Source organism: Opisthocomus hoazin, chromosome 3 (genome assembly GCF_030867145.1).
Source record: "Opisthocomus hoazin isolate bOpiHoa1 chromosome 3, bOpiHoa1.hap1, whole genome shotgun sequence".
NCBI classification, from domain to species: Eukaryota; Metazoa; Chordata; class Aves; order Opisthocomiformes; family Opisthocomidae; genus Opisthocomus; species Opisthocomus hoazin.
In genome coordinates, this window is record NC_134416.1 from 10,623,845 (window position 1) to 10,639,035 (window position 15,191).

A 15,191-nucleotide genomic window follows, 5' to 3' on the forward strand; every position below is an offset into this window, starting at 1 on the left:
GGACACAGTACTCCAGATGAGGCCTCACTAGGGCAGTGTAGAGGGGAAGGAGAACCTCCCTTGGCCTGTTGGCCACACTCCTCCTAATGCACCCCAGAATCCCATTGGCCTTCTTGGCAGCCAGGGCACACTGCTGGCTCATGGTTAACCTGTCGTCCACTGGGACACCCAGGTCCCTCTCCGCAGAGCTGCTCTCCAGCTGGTCCACCCCAAGCCTGTACTGATGCATGGGGTTGTTCCTCCCCAGGTGCAGGACCCTGCATTTGCCTTTGTTGAACCTCATCAGGTTCCTCTCCGCCCAACTTTCCAGCCTATCCAGGTCACGCTGAATGGCAGCACAGCCTTCCGGTGTATCAGCCACTCCTCCCAGTTTGGTGTCATCAGCAAACTTGCTGAGGGTACATTCTAACTCTTCATCCAGGGCATTGATGAAGAAGTTAAACAAGGCTGGGCCCAGTACTGACCCCTGGGGGACACCACTAGTTAGCGGCCTCCAACTAGACTCAGCGCCGCTGATGACAACCCTCTGAGTTCTGCCATTCAGCCAGTTCTCAATCCAACTCACCGACCACTTATCCAGCACATACTTCCTGAGCTTCCCTAGGAGGATGTTATGGGAGACTGTGTCAAAAGCCTTGCTGAAGTCTAGGTAGACATCATCCACGGCTCTCCCTTCGTCTACCCAGCCAGTGATGTCATTGTAGAAAGCTATCAGATTGGTCAGGCATGATTTCCCCTTGGTGAATCCATGCTGACTACTCCTGATAACCTTCTTTTCCTCCACTTGCTTGTTGATGACCTCCAGGATAAGCTGCTCCATCACCTTTCCCGGGATGGAGGTGAGGCTGACCGGCCTGTGGTTCCCTGGGTCCTCCTTCTTGCCCTTTTTGAAGATTGGAGTGACATTGGCCTTTCTCCAGTCCTCGGGCACCTCTCCTGTCCTTCAGGACCTCTCAAAGATGATGGAGAGTGGCTCAGCAATGACATCCGCCAGCTCCCTCAGCACTCGTGGGTGCATTCCATCGGGGCCCATGGATTTGTGGACGTCCAGATCGCTTAAGCGATCCCTCACATAGTCCTCCTTGACCAAGGGAAAGTCATCCTCTCTGTAGGCTTCCTCTCTTACCTCCGGGGCCTGGGATTCCTGAGGGCCTGCCTTGGCACTGAAGACTGAAGCAAAGAAGGCATTCAGTAGCTCTGCCTTGTGGAAACACAGTTCCCGTACTAGAATATAATGAAAGGGAACATTAATGAAAGGGAACATTTTCAAAGCTGATCTGTCACAAAAGGTGAAGATCACTTGCGTATGGACATATTTAACTATTTCCAGCTCAGGAAAGCACCTGTGTGTGTGATTACACAATGCCAGGTGCTTGAGAGTTGCCCTAAATAGGGATAACGCTGCAGATCTGAGGTCTCTATGGGCAACCAGGCTCTGACACAATGCTTAGCTCAGTGTTTACGAACAAAAAAAGCAATCAGATATGACAAAAAGTAAGAAATTATTTTTATTACGGAACAGGACATAAGTTTACCTTTTTTCAAACAGTACTTCAGTTTCACCGGGTGCTCAGCACAAGTGAGAATTACACTGGAGGGCAGAAGTCTGCTGCTGCTGGATCAACAAAGCCTCTCTAAGTTTGATATCTGAATAATTGATAAAGACAGTGCTTCCGTCAATCCTCTCTTAACCATGAATCTCTTCAGTGCTATATTTACAGCTGTTACATAATCTTAAAGGTTGCTTATGATATAATGAAGAAACCCAGCAAGTTGCCAGCTTAAATAATATTTCATATGTGTGTAAAAATGAGTTATCCATCCCTATTCATTTATGTCATCACAGTCCTGGGACTTGGGCAATCTTCATTTTTGTTTACTCACAGTATTATAATAAATTTTGCTGTAGTATGGAGATAAATAATTTTTTAAATAATGATGCAGATTCGATTATTACTCAAAAGTAGAATCAAAAACCAACAGATGTAGCAGATATATTTAAACTAATTACCAACACACCACAGCAGACACAGACACATGGCGCGTGGATTCTTTTTCCTGTACCAACCATCTGATCCATGCCTGTGATCATTAATTTAGCACATGCTGAAATGTATTTTCAAATACATCTCAAAAAAAAATGAAGATGTTTTCAGCTTTCAGATTCCAACCATTCTGTTATGGACACCCTTCACTTAAAGGCTATCTGAACCTTGATAGCCAGCAGCGTTATTTATCAGAGAAACATCTAATGGCCCAGTTCTGCAGATGTTGAAATTATTACATGATGGTTGCTTCTTGGCAGCAATCACTGAATATCCAGAGTGAAATTTATCAGCTGCCACAAATTGAACTCAAACTAGAGTTTTATAATAAGAGGTAGGTGTGGGGACAAAGCAGGGAAGGAGGGTCAGAGCATGCCCTTGCCAATGGGTTTGGTTTGCAGTAGCTTGTGACTTGTCTTTGAATCTCCTACCAGCTGGACTTCTAGCAAGTCCCCGGTAAAATTATAACAAATGCAGATTGACCTGGGACTTGCACAGCTAGAAGCTGTGCTAGAGCTTCAGTTTAAAACGTGTAATTCTGAAGAACTAGATGATAACAACTCCTGCACAGTGTGAAACAGAACAAGTAAAATATGAACACATGTACCTCCATGAGCTGTCCCCTCCACGTGAGCGAGATGGCTCTGCTGAGTCAAGTTATTTGCATTAACAAGATGCTGCAGTTTGCACCTTTTGTTAGAAAGGAAAACTGTCTTGCTTTCACACGCAGAAACTGCGTATTTTTACAGTTATTCAATGTCCTTGCAGAGAAGGTTTCTGAGTCATGCAGCTTTTATTTCATTAGCAACAATATTACCACAGTGAGTGATATTAAACCTACATGAAGAACAGCATCAATATTTGAAACATTAGCATTGGCAGGAAAGATAGCAAACTTCTTGCTGCCTAGTGCCTCTTCTAGAGCCTGAAAAAGTAGACTGGCTGGCTGTCGCTGAGGGTGACGCTGACATTTATATAGCGGGAGGTTAGTAGTGTTGGGCAGGAAAGACAGACCGTTCTAGCAATAGTAGATGCTATCCTATCTCTAAAGCTTCTCTGAGGCTCTAAACTTGGATCTCCAATGAAACCCAGCTCATTGTTACCTTCCTTTCTTTAGCCACCACTCAGCTTCTGAGACGGTAGCAAAAGAATGGGACGAACTTTGGTATCGCAGAGACCAGGGAGATTTTCTAAGGGTTCCTAATGCACCTGTAGTCAATGGCATCATCAACGGCTGAAAGGCAAAATCCATATTATCCGAAACACATATGATTGATCTGTGTCTGTCCGGTTTGTGATATCTATACGACTGCAGTACTGTAGACCCCAGCAACTCAGACCTTAACATGTTCATAAGGAAGGAAGGAAAGAAGAAATCATTTTTCCTGCTTTATATGCAGAAAATTGAGATATATAAAGATAACATTGAATATCTCAAAAAAAGCAGGGAATAAGAAGCAGATTATAAGAGGTTCAGGCTGTTGTACAGAGCTGGGGAGATCTTTGCAATGGGAAATGTGGTTTCTCCCTTTCCCATCTGACTACTGCCCAAAGAGACACCTGCCTCAATAGACAGAACTGTGCACTCCAGCATGAGTGGGCACTCTGGAGGGTGCTGGAAATCAGAAGGATTTTTGTGTTTGTCAACAAAGCTGGGAATTATTCTTCCATCAAACAGCACCACAGTACAGAACTTCTTAAGATCACTTGTTACCTACCCCAGCTCTTCCCTTGGTGGCCTTAATGAGGCCATCTCATGACCTCACTCTTTTGAAAGCACAAACCTCACAGTTTCCCCAAACCCTCAGCTTTCCTGAGCCGCAGGGAACTGCCATTTCCACAGTTTTTCTTCATCTCAGGTCTCCTCCTCCCAGTCAAACTCCGTCACTGCTTGATGTGAGCTTAGCAGAAGAGGCAGAGGAGGGAAAGGGTCTTGTAAGGGGCACCACATCAGGTATCTCTACCTGGTACACAATGTGGTCATTTCTGATAGACTCTGCTTACAGTCAGGTGCGCAGCCAGGCAGCAGTGGCAAGGAGAAGATCTTGGTGTGGCCATTCATGCCCCTGAGAAAGGGGGGAGATTGCTCTTGCTGGTTGCTCTTCAGGAACACTCTGTCACAAATTCCCCTGCCTCAGACTGGCACGTGGGGCTTGATCTGTGCCCCGCAGGTCCACGAGCATTGGGTACAAAAGGGTGAGGGCTGCAGGGGTGGGTTACTGCAGACCATCCACAGAGCTCTTCCTTCCCCCTCAGCCTGAGTCCGACACAGCCCCAAAGTGCCACAGGAGCAAGCTGATTCAGCCCGTGCCTCCACAGGCTCTGCTCATCCTCTGCCCTATTAATAAAGACCGGTTTGAGAACAGCAGGCAGAGAGGTGGGTGGTAGCTAGGGGGAAGATTAAGCATAGCAAGCTGAGGTTGTAGGAACAGTGAGAGAGGCAGATGTGACGTCTTTGATATTTTAAAGTACAGTTCACAAGGAACTTACAAAATCATAGTTTCCCAGGCAGAAGCAACACACCATAATCTCGTACAAATGCTCTAGCCCTTTGCAACCCGGAGATAATTTAGAAGGAAAGTACATTAAGTGTCCCAGCATTGCTTTTTTAAGAGCTGTGAAAGCCTCTTTGCATCTCTTCAAAGAAGACTTTCTTATACGGCAAAACCTACCGAATAAGCTGCCTTTTGTTTTCAGGCGAGATCTATAGCGGAGAGGCTGTAGAGGATCAAGCTTTGAGGCAAACAACAACCACCACCTCCACATGGCTAGCTACAAGCATGCTCATATGTTAGTATATCCACCTTCAAAATGCTGTGATACCTGGCAGGATAAAGCCTGTCCCCTCACCTGTAGACTGCTAGGATGTGAATGCTAAGAACTGTTAAGTTTTTCAGTGCCAGAGTCCACAACTTCCCACTAACAGTCCTAAACATAAAAATCCCTTCCCTTCCTTGCAGGCCTTGCAAACTGACTGTTGGCCAGGTCTCATCCCACTGCACAGTGGACTTTAGCTCCAGGCACCAAGAACTTGTCTCAGTTTTCAGAGAAATTATAACAGGAGAAGGAAATGAATAACAAGCAATAGTGGAAGGGCCTGGGTTAATGGGAGTAATGGGAAGCATTAACGTGAACTGAGCGTACTCTTCATTCCCAGTCAACAAGTTTGGTGGCAATGCACCCAGAGTTCAGCTGGTTTCTCGTGGCAGCTGCTGCTTTAAGCCAGCGTGGGTTTTGAGGTGAGGCTGAGATGCAGACAGGTTGACAGGCTAAAAACTTTTAAAATTATATTTGTCTCATACAAGAAAGATGGCAGAAAGGAATTTGGGGCGGGGAGGAGGATTTAAATCAACAATACAGCCACCTAAAGAGCGAAGGAAAGAGCCAATCTAGCTGCTAACTGATAAGAAGGACAGGTAGGGCAGAAGTAAATGGAGACCTCTGAAGATTAGGAGGATTTGTTCTAGGGAAGGAGGATGTGAGAAGAACTGGCAGACCCAGGCTAGCAAAGCAGGATGGTAATTGCAGCAGTAATTTTACTTAAGGCAATACTGGAGACATCACAACATCTGGAGCAAAAGCAGCAGGTCCACAGCAAATTGTCAGCTGTGCACAGCTCCGCACTTGCTGTTCCCAGCTCACACAGTTCTTCACGTTGCTGCCACCGGTGCCACGACCAGAGCTGACAATGTCCTGCTGGTGCACTTAGACCCAGTACAGCATTTGCACTAACTGCATCTGCTGCTGAAAGCCCACTCTGCACAAAGTAAACCTCAAAATGCCAAGACAGACCTGAGTCTCTGGGTCTACTCATCTCTTCTTCCCGCACTTCTGGTTTGACACAAGGCTGTGTTTTTAGAAGCAGGCTGCAGACGGCTTCCAACCAAACTGTGCTAAGGTAAGCGCTGCATCCAAAGTAAGAGTAAATCATCTAATAAAGCTTCTTTCCAGAACTTGGACAAAAAAATTCTCTATGGAATTTTTAGTTTAGCACTTAAGGGACTTTTTATCTACACACCCCCCCAGCCTCTTCTCTTTACAGTCTCTGATACCCTGAATTATTATTAGAGAATTAAAATCTGACTTCATTGGAGCTTTGGGTGTTAGTTTTTTTGATTGGTTGGGTGGGGGTTTTGGGATTTTTTGGTTTTTTTTGTTTGTTTGTTTTTCCTCGTAAGGACAGAGAGCAGTATGTTCTGTATAAAAGAAAGGAAAACAGATGCACTTCTTCACTACATGGGAGAAAGGAGAACCCCCCCTCTTGCCCCACAGCACTCCTTTGCTAAGGGAGTAGATAGCTGACGTTAGGAGGTAATACTGCTGATTCATTTTCAGGGTTGTTTTACTGGTGTGGGAGTTATACAAGAAAGAATAAACTGTTTACTCTTGGAGACTTTGAGCGTGGTGCTCATTTTTTTGCTTATGTGGACTGCAATTCTACCGTCTCCTCATTTTAAAAAGTAAACTCTTTAAAGGTGCTCTGTGTAATGTTTCAGGCAGGTGTCTTCGAGTCTATCTACTTACTACTGGGTTTACTGAGAAAAGACTAATAGCCCCTTTCAGACCTCAGAAGCACATAATTTCAGCAGTGTAACTTAATGGCTTATTAGGAGAAAACTGTATAGTCGTTCTGCGAACGAGTAAAGGTCCCTCGGCCTGTCAAGGTCTGTCCAGCCCTTGTGCTCCACTTCCCCTAGAGCAGCCTCTAATCTGTTTTCAATGATCCCAATATGTTTTGCCTCAACCACCTTGCTTTGGAAGCAATGTGCACATTTATGGGTCTGTTTACTGGTCTCCGACTGGACCTTGTTTTTCTTTGTTTTCTTTGCCTTTCTCTTAGAAAAAAAATCCCATAACAAAACCCTTGCTCCAAAGCACACCCTGAGCTCTGAGAGTGATTTCTGTCTTTTCTTTTACTGGCAGTTTTTTTAACTCATGCAGAGTCGTCAGATACATCTCTTTCCTCCTTCTTTTTCAGTAAAAAAAAAAAAAAAAAGAGAAACAAGTTACGTGTTTCTTTTCTTTCTCTTGTATTGCTATACGTTATATTCATGTATTGGAAATGTTATGGCTCCGAGACCTAAGCCAGTACCCAAGGTCAGAACGGGATGTTGAACATGTGCCACGGCAGGGTAGGTTTTAAAAAAAAGCTAGTATTGAGCTCTGAAGGAGTAAAATGCATTTTCTTTTTCTGGGATTTGCTATTGCCTGAAATAAGTCATTTTACACCGAGCATTTTTGGTTAGATACTCTTTTCTTCTTTACCAGGTGGCTTCTTTTAGGGGGCAGATTTTCCCAGAATCACTTTAATTAAGAAATAAATAGAAACCAAAGTCTTATTTTCTTGAGTATGGCAGGTCCATGGCAAACAGCCTGATAAAACCCAGACCTCTTACAAGACGTGAGCCCTGGCAGTCTCTGTCTTCCAGAAGCTTTAATGAGGTCTCCAATTGTCTCTTGCACCAAAACATATCCCATCTTATTTTCTGCAGGCCAAACAACTTTACTGGGCTCCAGATTTTTTCAGACTAAAAATACTCACCTGAGAAGCTTCCTTCAGTTTAAAAACTGTTAAATGCTGCTTCTCCCATGACAGAGAAAAATCCACAGTTAAGAAGCAACCAGACCGTATGGGGCAAAAAAACAAAAGCCCTGATGATATTTAGGATCAGGAATCTCCAGTTATATCCAAAGGATGGTTTCAGGTTTTTTGTTTGTTTGGAGTTTTTTTTTATACTGGTAAAAAACAGAATGAAAAAAACAGTGAAAAGAAAGATTTTTGGGATGCTGTGGAACTGTTGCTGAGAAAATTGTCCATATTAAATAGAACCATTCAGTGATGGAGTCATACTGTTTACCTTATCTTGACCTACACTTAAGTGCTTTTAGCATGATTGCTATAGAAAAAAAAAAGTTACTTTCACATTCCTTGAATGTCATACTGCAACATCTAAGGGAAGTACAGAGGCAATTTCTCAGGCTGGAATTGTCCAAAGCATTTTAACCAGGAGCTGGGAAGGAGGAGCGCTCAGCTCCATCGCAGTGTGTCCTCTCCGTAATGTGGTGCAAAGCGTGTGCCCCAGGTGATGTTAATGGGGAAGGCTGTAACTTCCTTACACACTTCTGTCTACTCACTCCCTTCATGGCTTCAACTGAAACTTCACTTGGAAGCAGAATGCAGCCCGTGTGCGTCACAGAAAGCCACTGCCCAGTGGTTAGATTCAGGTACAACATACCTGGCTGCCGTGTTTAGCGTGTTTCCTGCTGCGAAGTTCTCACCCCGTGATGCTGAACAGTTGTGCGCAGACCTGCTGACTAAGCCGTTCAAATACACAAACTTCTGTTTTTTCCTGTACCCATTTATAAGGTTGATTTCTATGCTCTCACTTCCGTGGGTGTCCAGTCATGAATCAGTTTGTGAATGCTGCTGTTTTGTCCCATGTCCATGGAGTACTTGGAGGGAAGATAATGGATTAAAACTGGCTGTATAAAAGTAGCCATATTTGTATAAACAGCTGTTTATACAAAAATGAGAACAGCAGAAATATTTTCATTAGAAAAAGAAAAAGGTGGAAAATCTTATTTTCCAAATTTGGGCCACATTTCCACTGGATGTATCTCCATGAAAAAACATTGGACTTACATTAGCACATTTAATTGTGCCTTTACCATGGCCCAGTATGTTTCTCTTTTGTCCTTTCTTGATTATTCCCTTGTTCAACATGATTGCTAGTTTTCAATATGCAGCACCCCAGTTGGGCTATTTGCATTCATTAACCTTTCAACCTGCATTTTGGATTTCGGTTTGACTTTTCAGCTTTGGTTTTACTCTTTCTTTTCTCTTTCTCTGCTAGATTCCTTCCCTCACACCCCCATCCTTCTTGCTGAACTAAAGAGAGTCAGAGACACACTTTGGCTAAAAGAAGCAGAAGTTTTGCCAAGTAATTCTGTGTGCAAATGAGCCTTCCAGATAAACCTACTAGTGTTTTTCAGTTCATTTATTTCTTGGATGTTGTCAAGCAATTCTTTGCACTGTTGCACCTTCCCTCACACCTTCCCCTTACAATGCTCCCATATTTTTCTTTTCCTACTGATCCCGTATTTGACTACTGACTGCAGAAGAATAGCCTGATTTTTATACCACTGCAGGCTTCTTCAGACCAATACAAAACAGTGCCTCTAATTGTAGCTTGGACCTAATCTTTCAGTCTTGTTTCCTCCTCCAATAGCTGCTATCAAGTGTATCTGTTCACTTCAAGAATGTTCTTGCTGTCTGGTGGAATGGCTCACATCAGTCATAGCTGCAGGGATGTAATTGTCCTTGCCATCCTGTTTGACTTTGAATGCTTCACTGGCAACAGGGAAAATCCACCAAGACTGCGTTCAGACTTCGTGCAGATACTTAAAGATGCCATGATCCTGGTCCTCCCGGTTGTACCCCTCTTTCCATTCACACTGCACATTCAGATTTTCTTCCTTATGAAGTATTTTTCACTTCTTATGCTCAGATGAAGTCTCAGTCATCTTGTTGTAGCTGCTCTTCTGACAAAGGACTTGATGCAAATCTCAGCTCAGCGGAGGGTCCTGACTTTTGCATTTCGAATAAACCTGTCTCAGAGCTGGTAACAGGTAACGCATGAAGCAGCTACGCTAATTCTGGCAACCGAGGTAGTTCAGGGCACCGCTGCCCTGGAAGGCAGTGCGCCATGAGGAAGTGCCGTGGGCTCACCCCAGGTGAGTAACTCCTTTGAGCAAATCATCTCCACTGAAAAATTCCCCCAAACATCTGAGGTTCCTCCTTCTCTTTTGCATTGTTTTCCTGTGTCCCCTGATGTGCAAGGTAAAGGTGCTGAGGCTGGATATTGATGCTTGTCATGACTTCTCTCTGGGTCGCTTCTTAAAGACAGGGAAGAGGAGGGTTTGTGTGGGCAAGAAAGAAAAAGAAGGTTGGTCATGAGAGGATATCTGTTAAAATCTAGTTTTCACTTTGGAAAAAACCCACAAACAACAAAAAAACATAAAGAAACATAAAGAAATTTTGCAAACCTGAAGGGGAAGATGTGAACATCAAGGAGTATTGACTGATACTTTCATTCTGTAGAAACATATTCATACTCTATTTGTTGTTTCTGCACTGTAATTTCCCTCGGGCTCGTCCTATCTGGCCTATGATGCCTTATATCCATTGCAGAAGCCCTTCCTTCATACTTCTGAGGTCACACTTGACTTTTTCTTTCCTTCTAACAAATCATGTCACTTCCAGAAGAAAAGATGGTCTTTTTCCCACTGTCCTGTAACAATCCTCTTATCACCTGCTGCGTGCCCTTTGCTGTTGAAGCCTGCATTTGCTGTGCTGCATTATGTCATAGTAGGTATTTGCACATGGAAACTTGGCACTTACTCTGTGCAAGATGCTACCCTTGAGGAAAATACCAAGGCAGAGCAAGTGTTAAGGGATATATGTTAAACAGGGATAGAAAAAATGGTTACTCTGCATTATGTTTTAATAAAAAAGACCTTTTCAAATTGTCTTCAGTGGTGGTAACATGAAGGTATGACCCTAAGTCCAGTGCATGTGGGTTTCTGGATTAATGCCTGTTGCACACAGGATCACAGCAAAACAGAAAACTTTTTGGTGTACAGTAACAGGTAGTTTCCTTGTCTGGAAAACCACCTACTCCAGAAAACAGCAAGGCAAAGGAAACCTGTATCAGAACTGAGCAGTGTCACTGTTGTTTCCTTTTAGCAGTGAGGAACATGGAAATGAGGATGCTGAAGGTTCAAATAAGCCTCAGAAGTGCAAAATTTCTCCCCCTCCCCCTTTTTTTCTTTCTAATTTTGCAAATGAAGAAACTTATTTTTAAACAGGTACTTAAATTCTCACCTAATCACACAGAGCTGGCCTTTAGAAAGAATGATTTAAGTAGCAGGAGGTTAAGGACAGGACTCTGGGTGTCATCACCCAGACCGGTGGTCTGACCTTTGTGGTGCCCAGGGCCAGGAAGAGAATTATAGAATTGTAGAATCGTTAAGGTTGGAAAAGACCTCTAAGATCAAGTCCAACCATCAAACCAACACCATCAGGCCTGCTAAACCATATCCTGCAGTGTCACATCCACAAGTTTTTTGAACACCTCCAGGGATGGGGACTCCACCACCTCCCTGGGCAGCCTGTTCCAATGCCTGACCACTCTTTCAGTAAAGAAATTTTTCCTAATATCTGATCTAAACCTCCCCTGATGCAACTTCAGGCCATTGCCTCTTGTCCTATCACTTGCTACCTGGGAGAAGAGACCAACGCCCACCTCACTACAACCTCCTTTCAAGTAACTGTAGAGAGCGATAAGGTCCCCCCTCAGCCTCCTCTTCTCCAGACTATACAATCCCAGTTCCCTCAGCCGCTCCTCATAAGACTTGTGCTCTAGATCTTTCATCAGATTTGTTGCTCTTCTCTGGACACGCTCCAGCAACTCAATGTCTTTCTTGTAGTGAGGGGCCCAAAACTGAACACAGGACTCCAGGTGCGGCCTCACCAGTGCCGAGTACAGGGGCACGATCACCTCCCTGCTCCTGCTGGCCACACTATTCCTGATACAAGCCAGGATGCCGTTGGCCTTCTTGTCCACCTGGGCACACTGCTGGCTCATGTTCAGGCGGTTGTCAGCCAGTACCCTCAGGCCCTTTTCTGCCAAGCAGCTTTCCAGCCACTGAGTTACAGAAACAGAGTAGCCCTATCTCTGTTTGAACATGGAGCCATTCTGCCTCTTTGCTTCTTGGTTTTCTCTTACTCCTGGAGAAGATGGCACCTACTGCCTGTCTTTCAGCAGTTCCCAAAGCACGCGCTGGACCTTCTCAGCTCTTCTCACTTTGAGAGCATCTAGTGTCTAGTAAGAGAAGATGTTGTAGGAATATATAAAACTCTGGATAACTAAGGATACAGAAGCAAATAAAACGTATTTCAGACTTCTGTTACAAGTTGCTGAGAACAGGAACTGTGGCCTGTTTTCCACAGCTCTGAGCAGAGGATATTACAGATGAGCTACTTTTGGCTGTTTTGGCAGCCAAGTCAGGTAAAATGAGCAAACTCCCCCTCCTGAGTTGCTTTGGGTGGGATTATTTTTTGTTTTGTTTTTAGAGAAGCACATTCTTTTTAAACTAAAAGAAAATTTGCCTTTCTGCCTGAGGGTGTCAGCAGATATTTGGAATTCTCAAAAAAAAAGATGCAGTGAGTCTGTCAAAACCAATCTGTATTTTCTGCAGTCTTCTGAAGGAAAGAACATTTCTGCACCAGAAACATTTTCTCTAAAATGTTTGGCTGGGACACCTGAAGGAACATAAGGTTTCCTGAAGGCTTGTACCACCTGCGTTTTCTTACTACCATTGGTCCCCACTTGACTTAAAATCCTTGCACACTAACTTCACTGATAGCTTGCACATGATTTTTCCCATCAGTGGTAGTCTCCAGCAGCCCAAGTTGTATTTGAAATTTGAACTCTGTGGGTTATCTGTCTTCGGATGCCTTTGACCTCAGAAATATTCTGTCCCGAAAGATGATGTGATGGCAGTGACCAGACAGATCAAGGCTGAGCTTTTCAGGCTCACTGAGCTCCCACCAGGAATTTGGAATACATGCTTCTGTTCTTATCATCTTTGCTTAATGAGAACTGCTCCTGGTCACAGCTGGTGTATGGCTGTCACTTTATGATCAGTATGTAGCACTTATGAACTCCGTGATTACTGTGGGACTTCTGGCTCTGTTGCTACAGTAAAAAGGACAGAACGTACTGTTGTTCCCCATGTGGTGTGAATGGCAACTGTGATTTCAAGACTAATACTCCCACGTCAAAGTACAACTGAGAGCAAAGGCTTTAATTTCCAAAGGAGGCAGTAATCCCAACAAATTTGAGTGGTCTGGTAGCTTCTTTTGTAATCAGGCAGGGAACTACACAACCTGCTCGACAGCACATTTTAACATATGGATTACTCATCCCAAGGCTCCGTTAAGGCTTTTCCATGAGTCTTGGACAAAGGCAGCTGTACATCAGCGGGCAGCTGCTGGAGGTACCCCCACACTCCAGAGGAAATACTTTATGCTGGAGATGGTGTTGCTCACACAGCTGCTTGGACACCCCCATCCCACCAGCAGGCAGCACATTGACACAACAGAGCAGAGGGGTGCAAGCAGCCGTCACTCGTGGGGCTGTTGCTATAAGCAGGGAGTCTTGCCTTTCTCCCAAGCCTGCATCGCAGCACTTGGCGTTGATCCTCACCTCTCTGCTTTGCATGAGAGTCAGTGAGCTGCCATCTTCCCCAAGCACATGGGTTTTGAACACAATCATCCTCTTTGGTCCACTCTTTGCTACCTGCACACACTAGCAGAAGGAAAAACACTGACATTAACTAATACATATGTCTACATTGTTTTCCTCACATTTATTTCATATCCTGAGTAGGATGTTACTGCTAATTTACATTTTTGTTGAGGAGACTTGCTGTATGGCTTATGGTGTTTAGTAATGAAAAGTTAGATACATGTGGCAAATGTCTCTCTTGGACTTATTTTTCTCTTAGTGATCCATTGTTAGCTTTCGAATCTGTGTTGATTCTATCAAGACATCACCCAAACAACTAAACATCTTATCTGCATCCTGAAGCCATTTCAGTTAGATGTGCCTTGAAAACTTAGAATGAAACATTGACAAAATGTCTAATTTCACTGCAATTTCTGTAGAAAAACTGAAATACCTTGTGTGTATATAGTCTGATTCACAGCACTTAACAATGTGAGAAATTGAGCTTCCTGAATCTTATAATAGAATATTTTGCCACTGTTGTGTTTTCATTTATTTTGTAATGGCAGTAACTGACCCATTTTTATCTGTGTGTAATTTATACGATTGTAATCTGAAATTTTCTATATTCCCAACTGTACTTAATATCCTTCTTCTAAACTAATATGCTTATTTTTTCTCTACAAAGTATTCCATGCTTCCCTAGAAATGTCGCATTTGACTACACACAGAAATAATTTCCACTTACATCAAGGTTCAGATTGATTCTTTGTGCTAAAGTCACAGTGTCCAAGGTTGTATATTTATTCTACAGATGGCTATCTTAAATGGATGTAAAATATTTCATAAGATGCTCTTTCTCAGCTTCTTTCCAGTCAAGTGCATAAGGAAAATGGAAATAGTGCATCAGGAATATGGTCGTAGTTTATTTTTCATGTTCAATTACTGGGACTGGTTCCCAGAACATAGCTCGGCTGCTTCCAGAAATAGTTCTTTAAAATCAGACTGAAGCCCCAAATCCCAAAGTGAAATCTGCGAGATGCTAAGTGGAATAAGAGCAAAAAGAGGTTTTCACACACCTCTGTGAATCTAGCCCTTTGCATTTCAGACAGTGATCATTGATATTTTCACCTGTGTTTCCATGCCTTATTTAAATTCAATATATATAGTGTTTGCTCTTTGCTAGACATTTTAATTCACTGGGAAGAAATTCAGCTGGATATTAAAGAGAATATCCTCTCTTCTTCCTCCCTGAAAAACATTCATTTGGGGGTGGCAAGGTAAATTTCTATTCTGAACCTATATCAAGCTGTTGAGCTCCTCTCTAAACAACTGCAAACGGAGTCATGTATTTGAAATGTGAAGCCTCTTTTAGACAGAAAATCCTACACCTTATTATTTTTGTGTGTACTGCAGCTGCTGCACTGTAGCATAGCACATTATGGTGCCAGTCTGGGCTTTCTGTTGGTGTGCACTCTAGACGCAGAAAAGCGGGAAGAGCAAAAATGTTAAAAAAAACCCCTAGCCAGCAGTTGCTGGGTGGGCTTGGTGTTCTTGGTCACCTTTAGCCACTTTAGCCTCCTGCTGCCCAGTCACTTCCAGTCTTTCCCAGTCAGCTGTGCTCCTTGAAAGAAGTGCATGTGGGGAATACCAGAGTGGAGGTACAGCTGTACCAGTAACACAGAAAGACACCAAAGGGCAAGGAGTTATTCTGGAGTGTGCCAACAGGGCAGTGAAGGCAGGACCTTGTACAGCATGGAATGCCTTACTATATTAAAAAAACCTCTAGGTGAATCATTATCAGCTTTCAAGATTGGCAGTATCCTTACTGTAATTCCTGTAAATATGAATATAA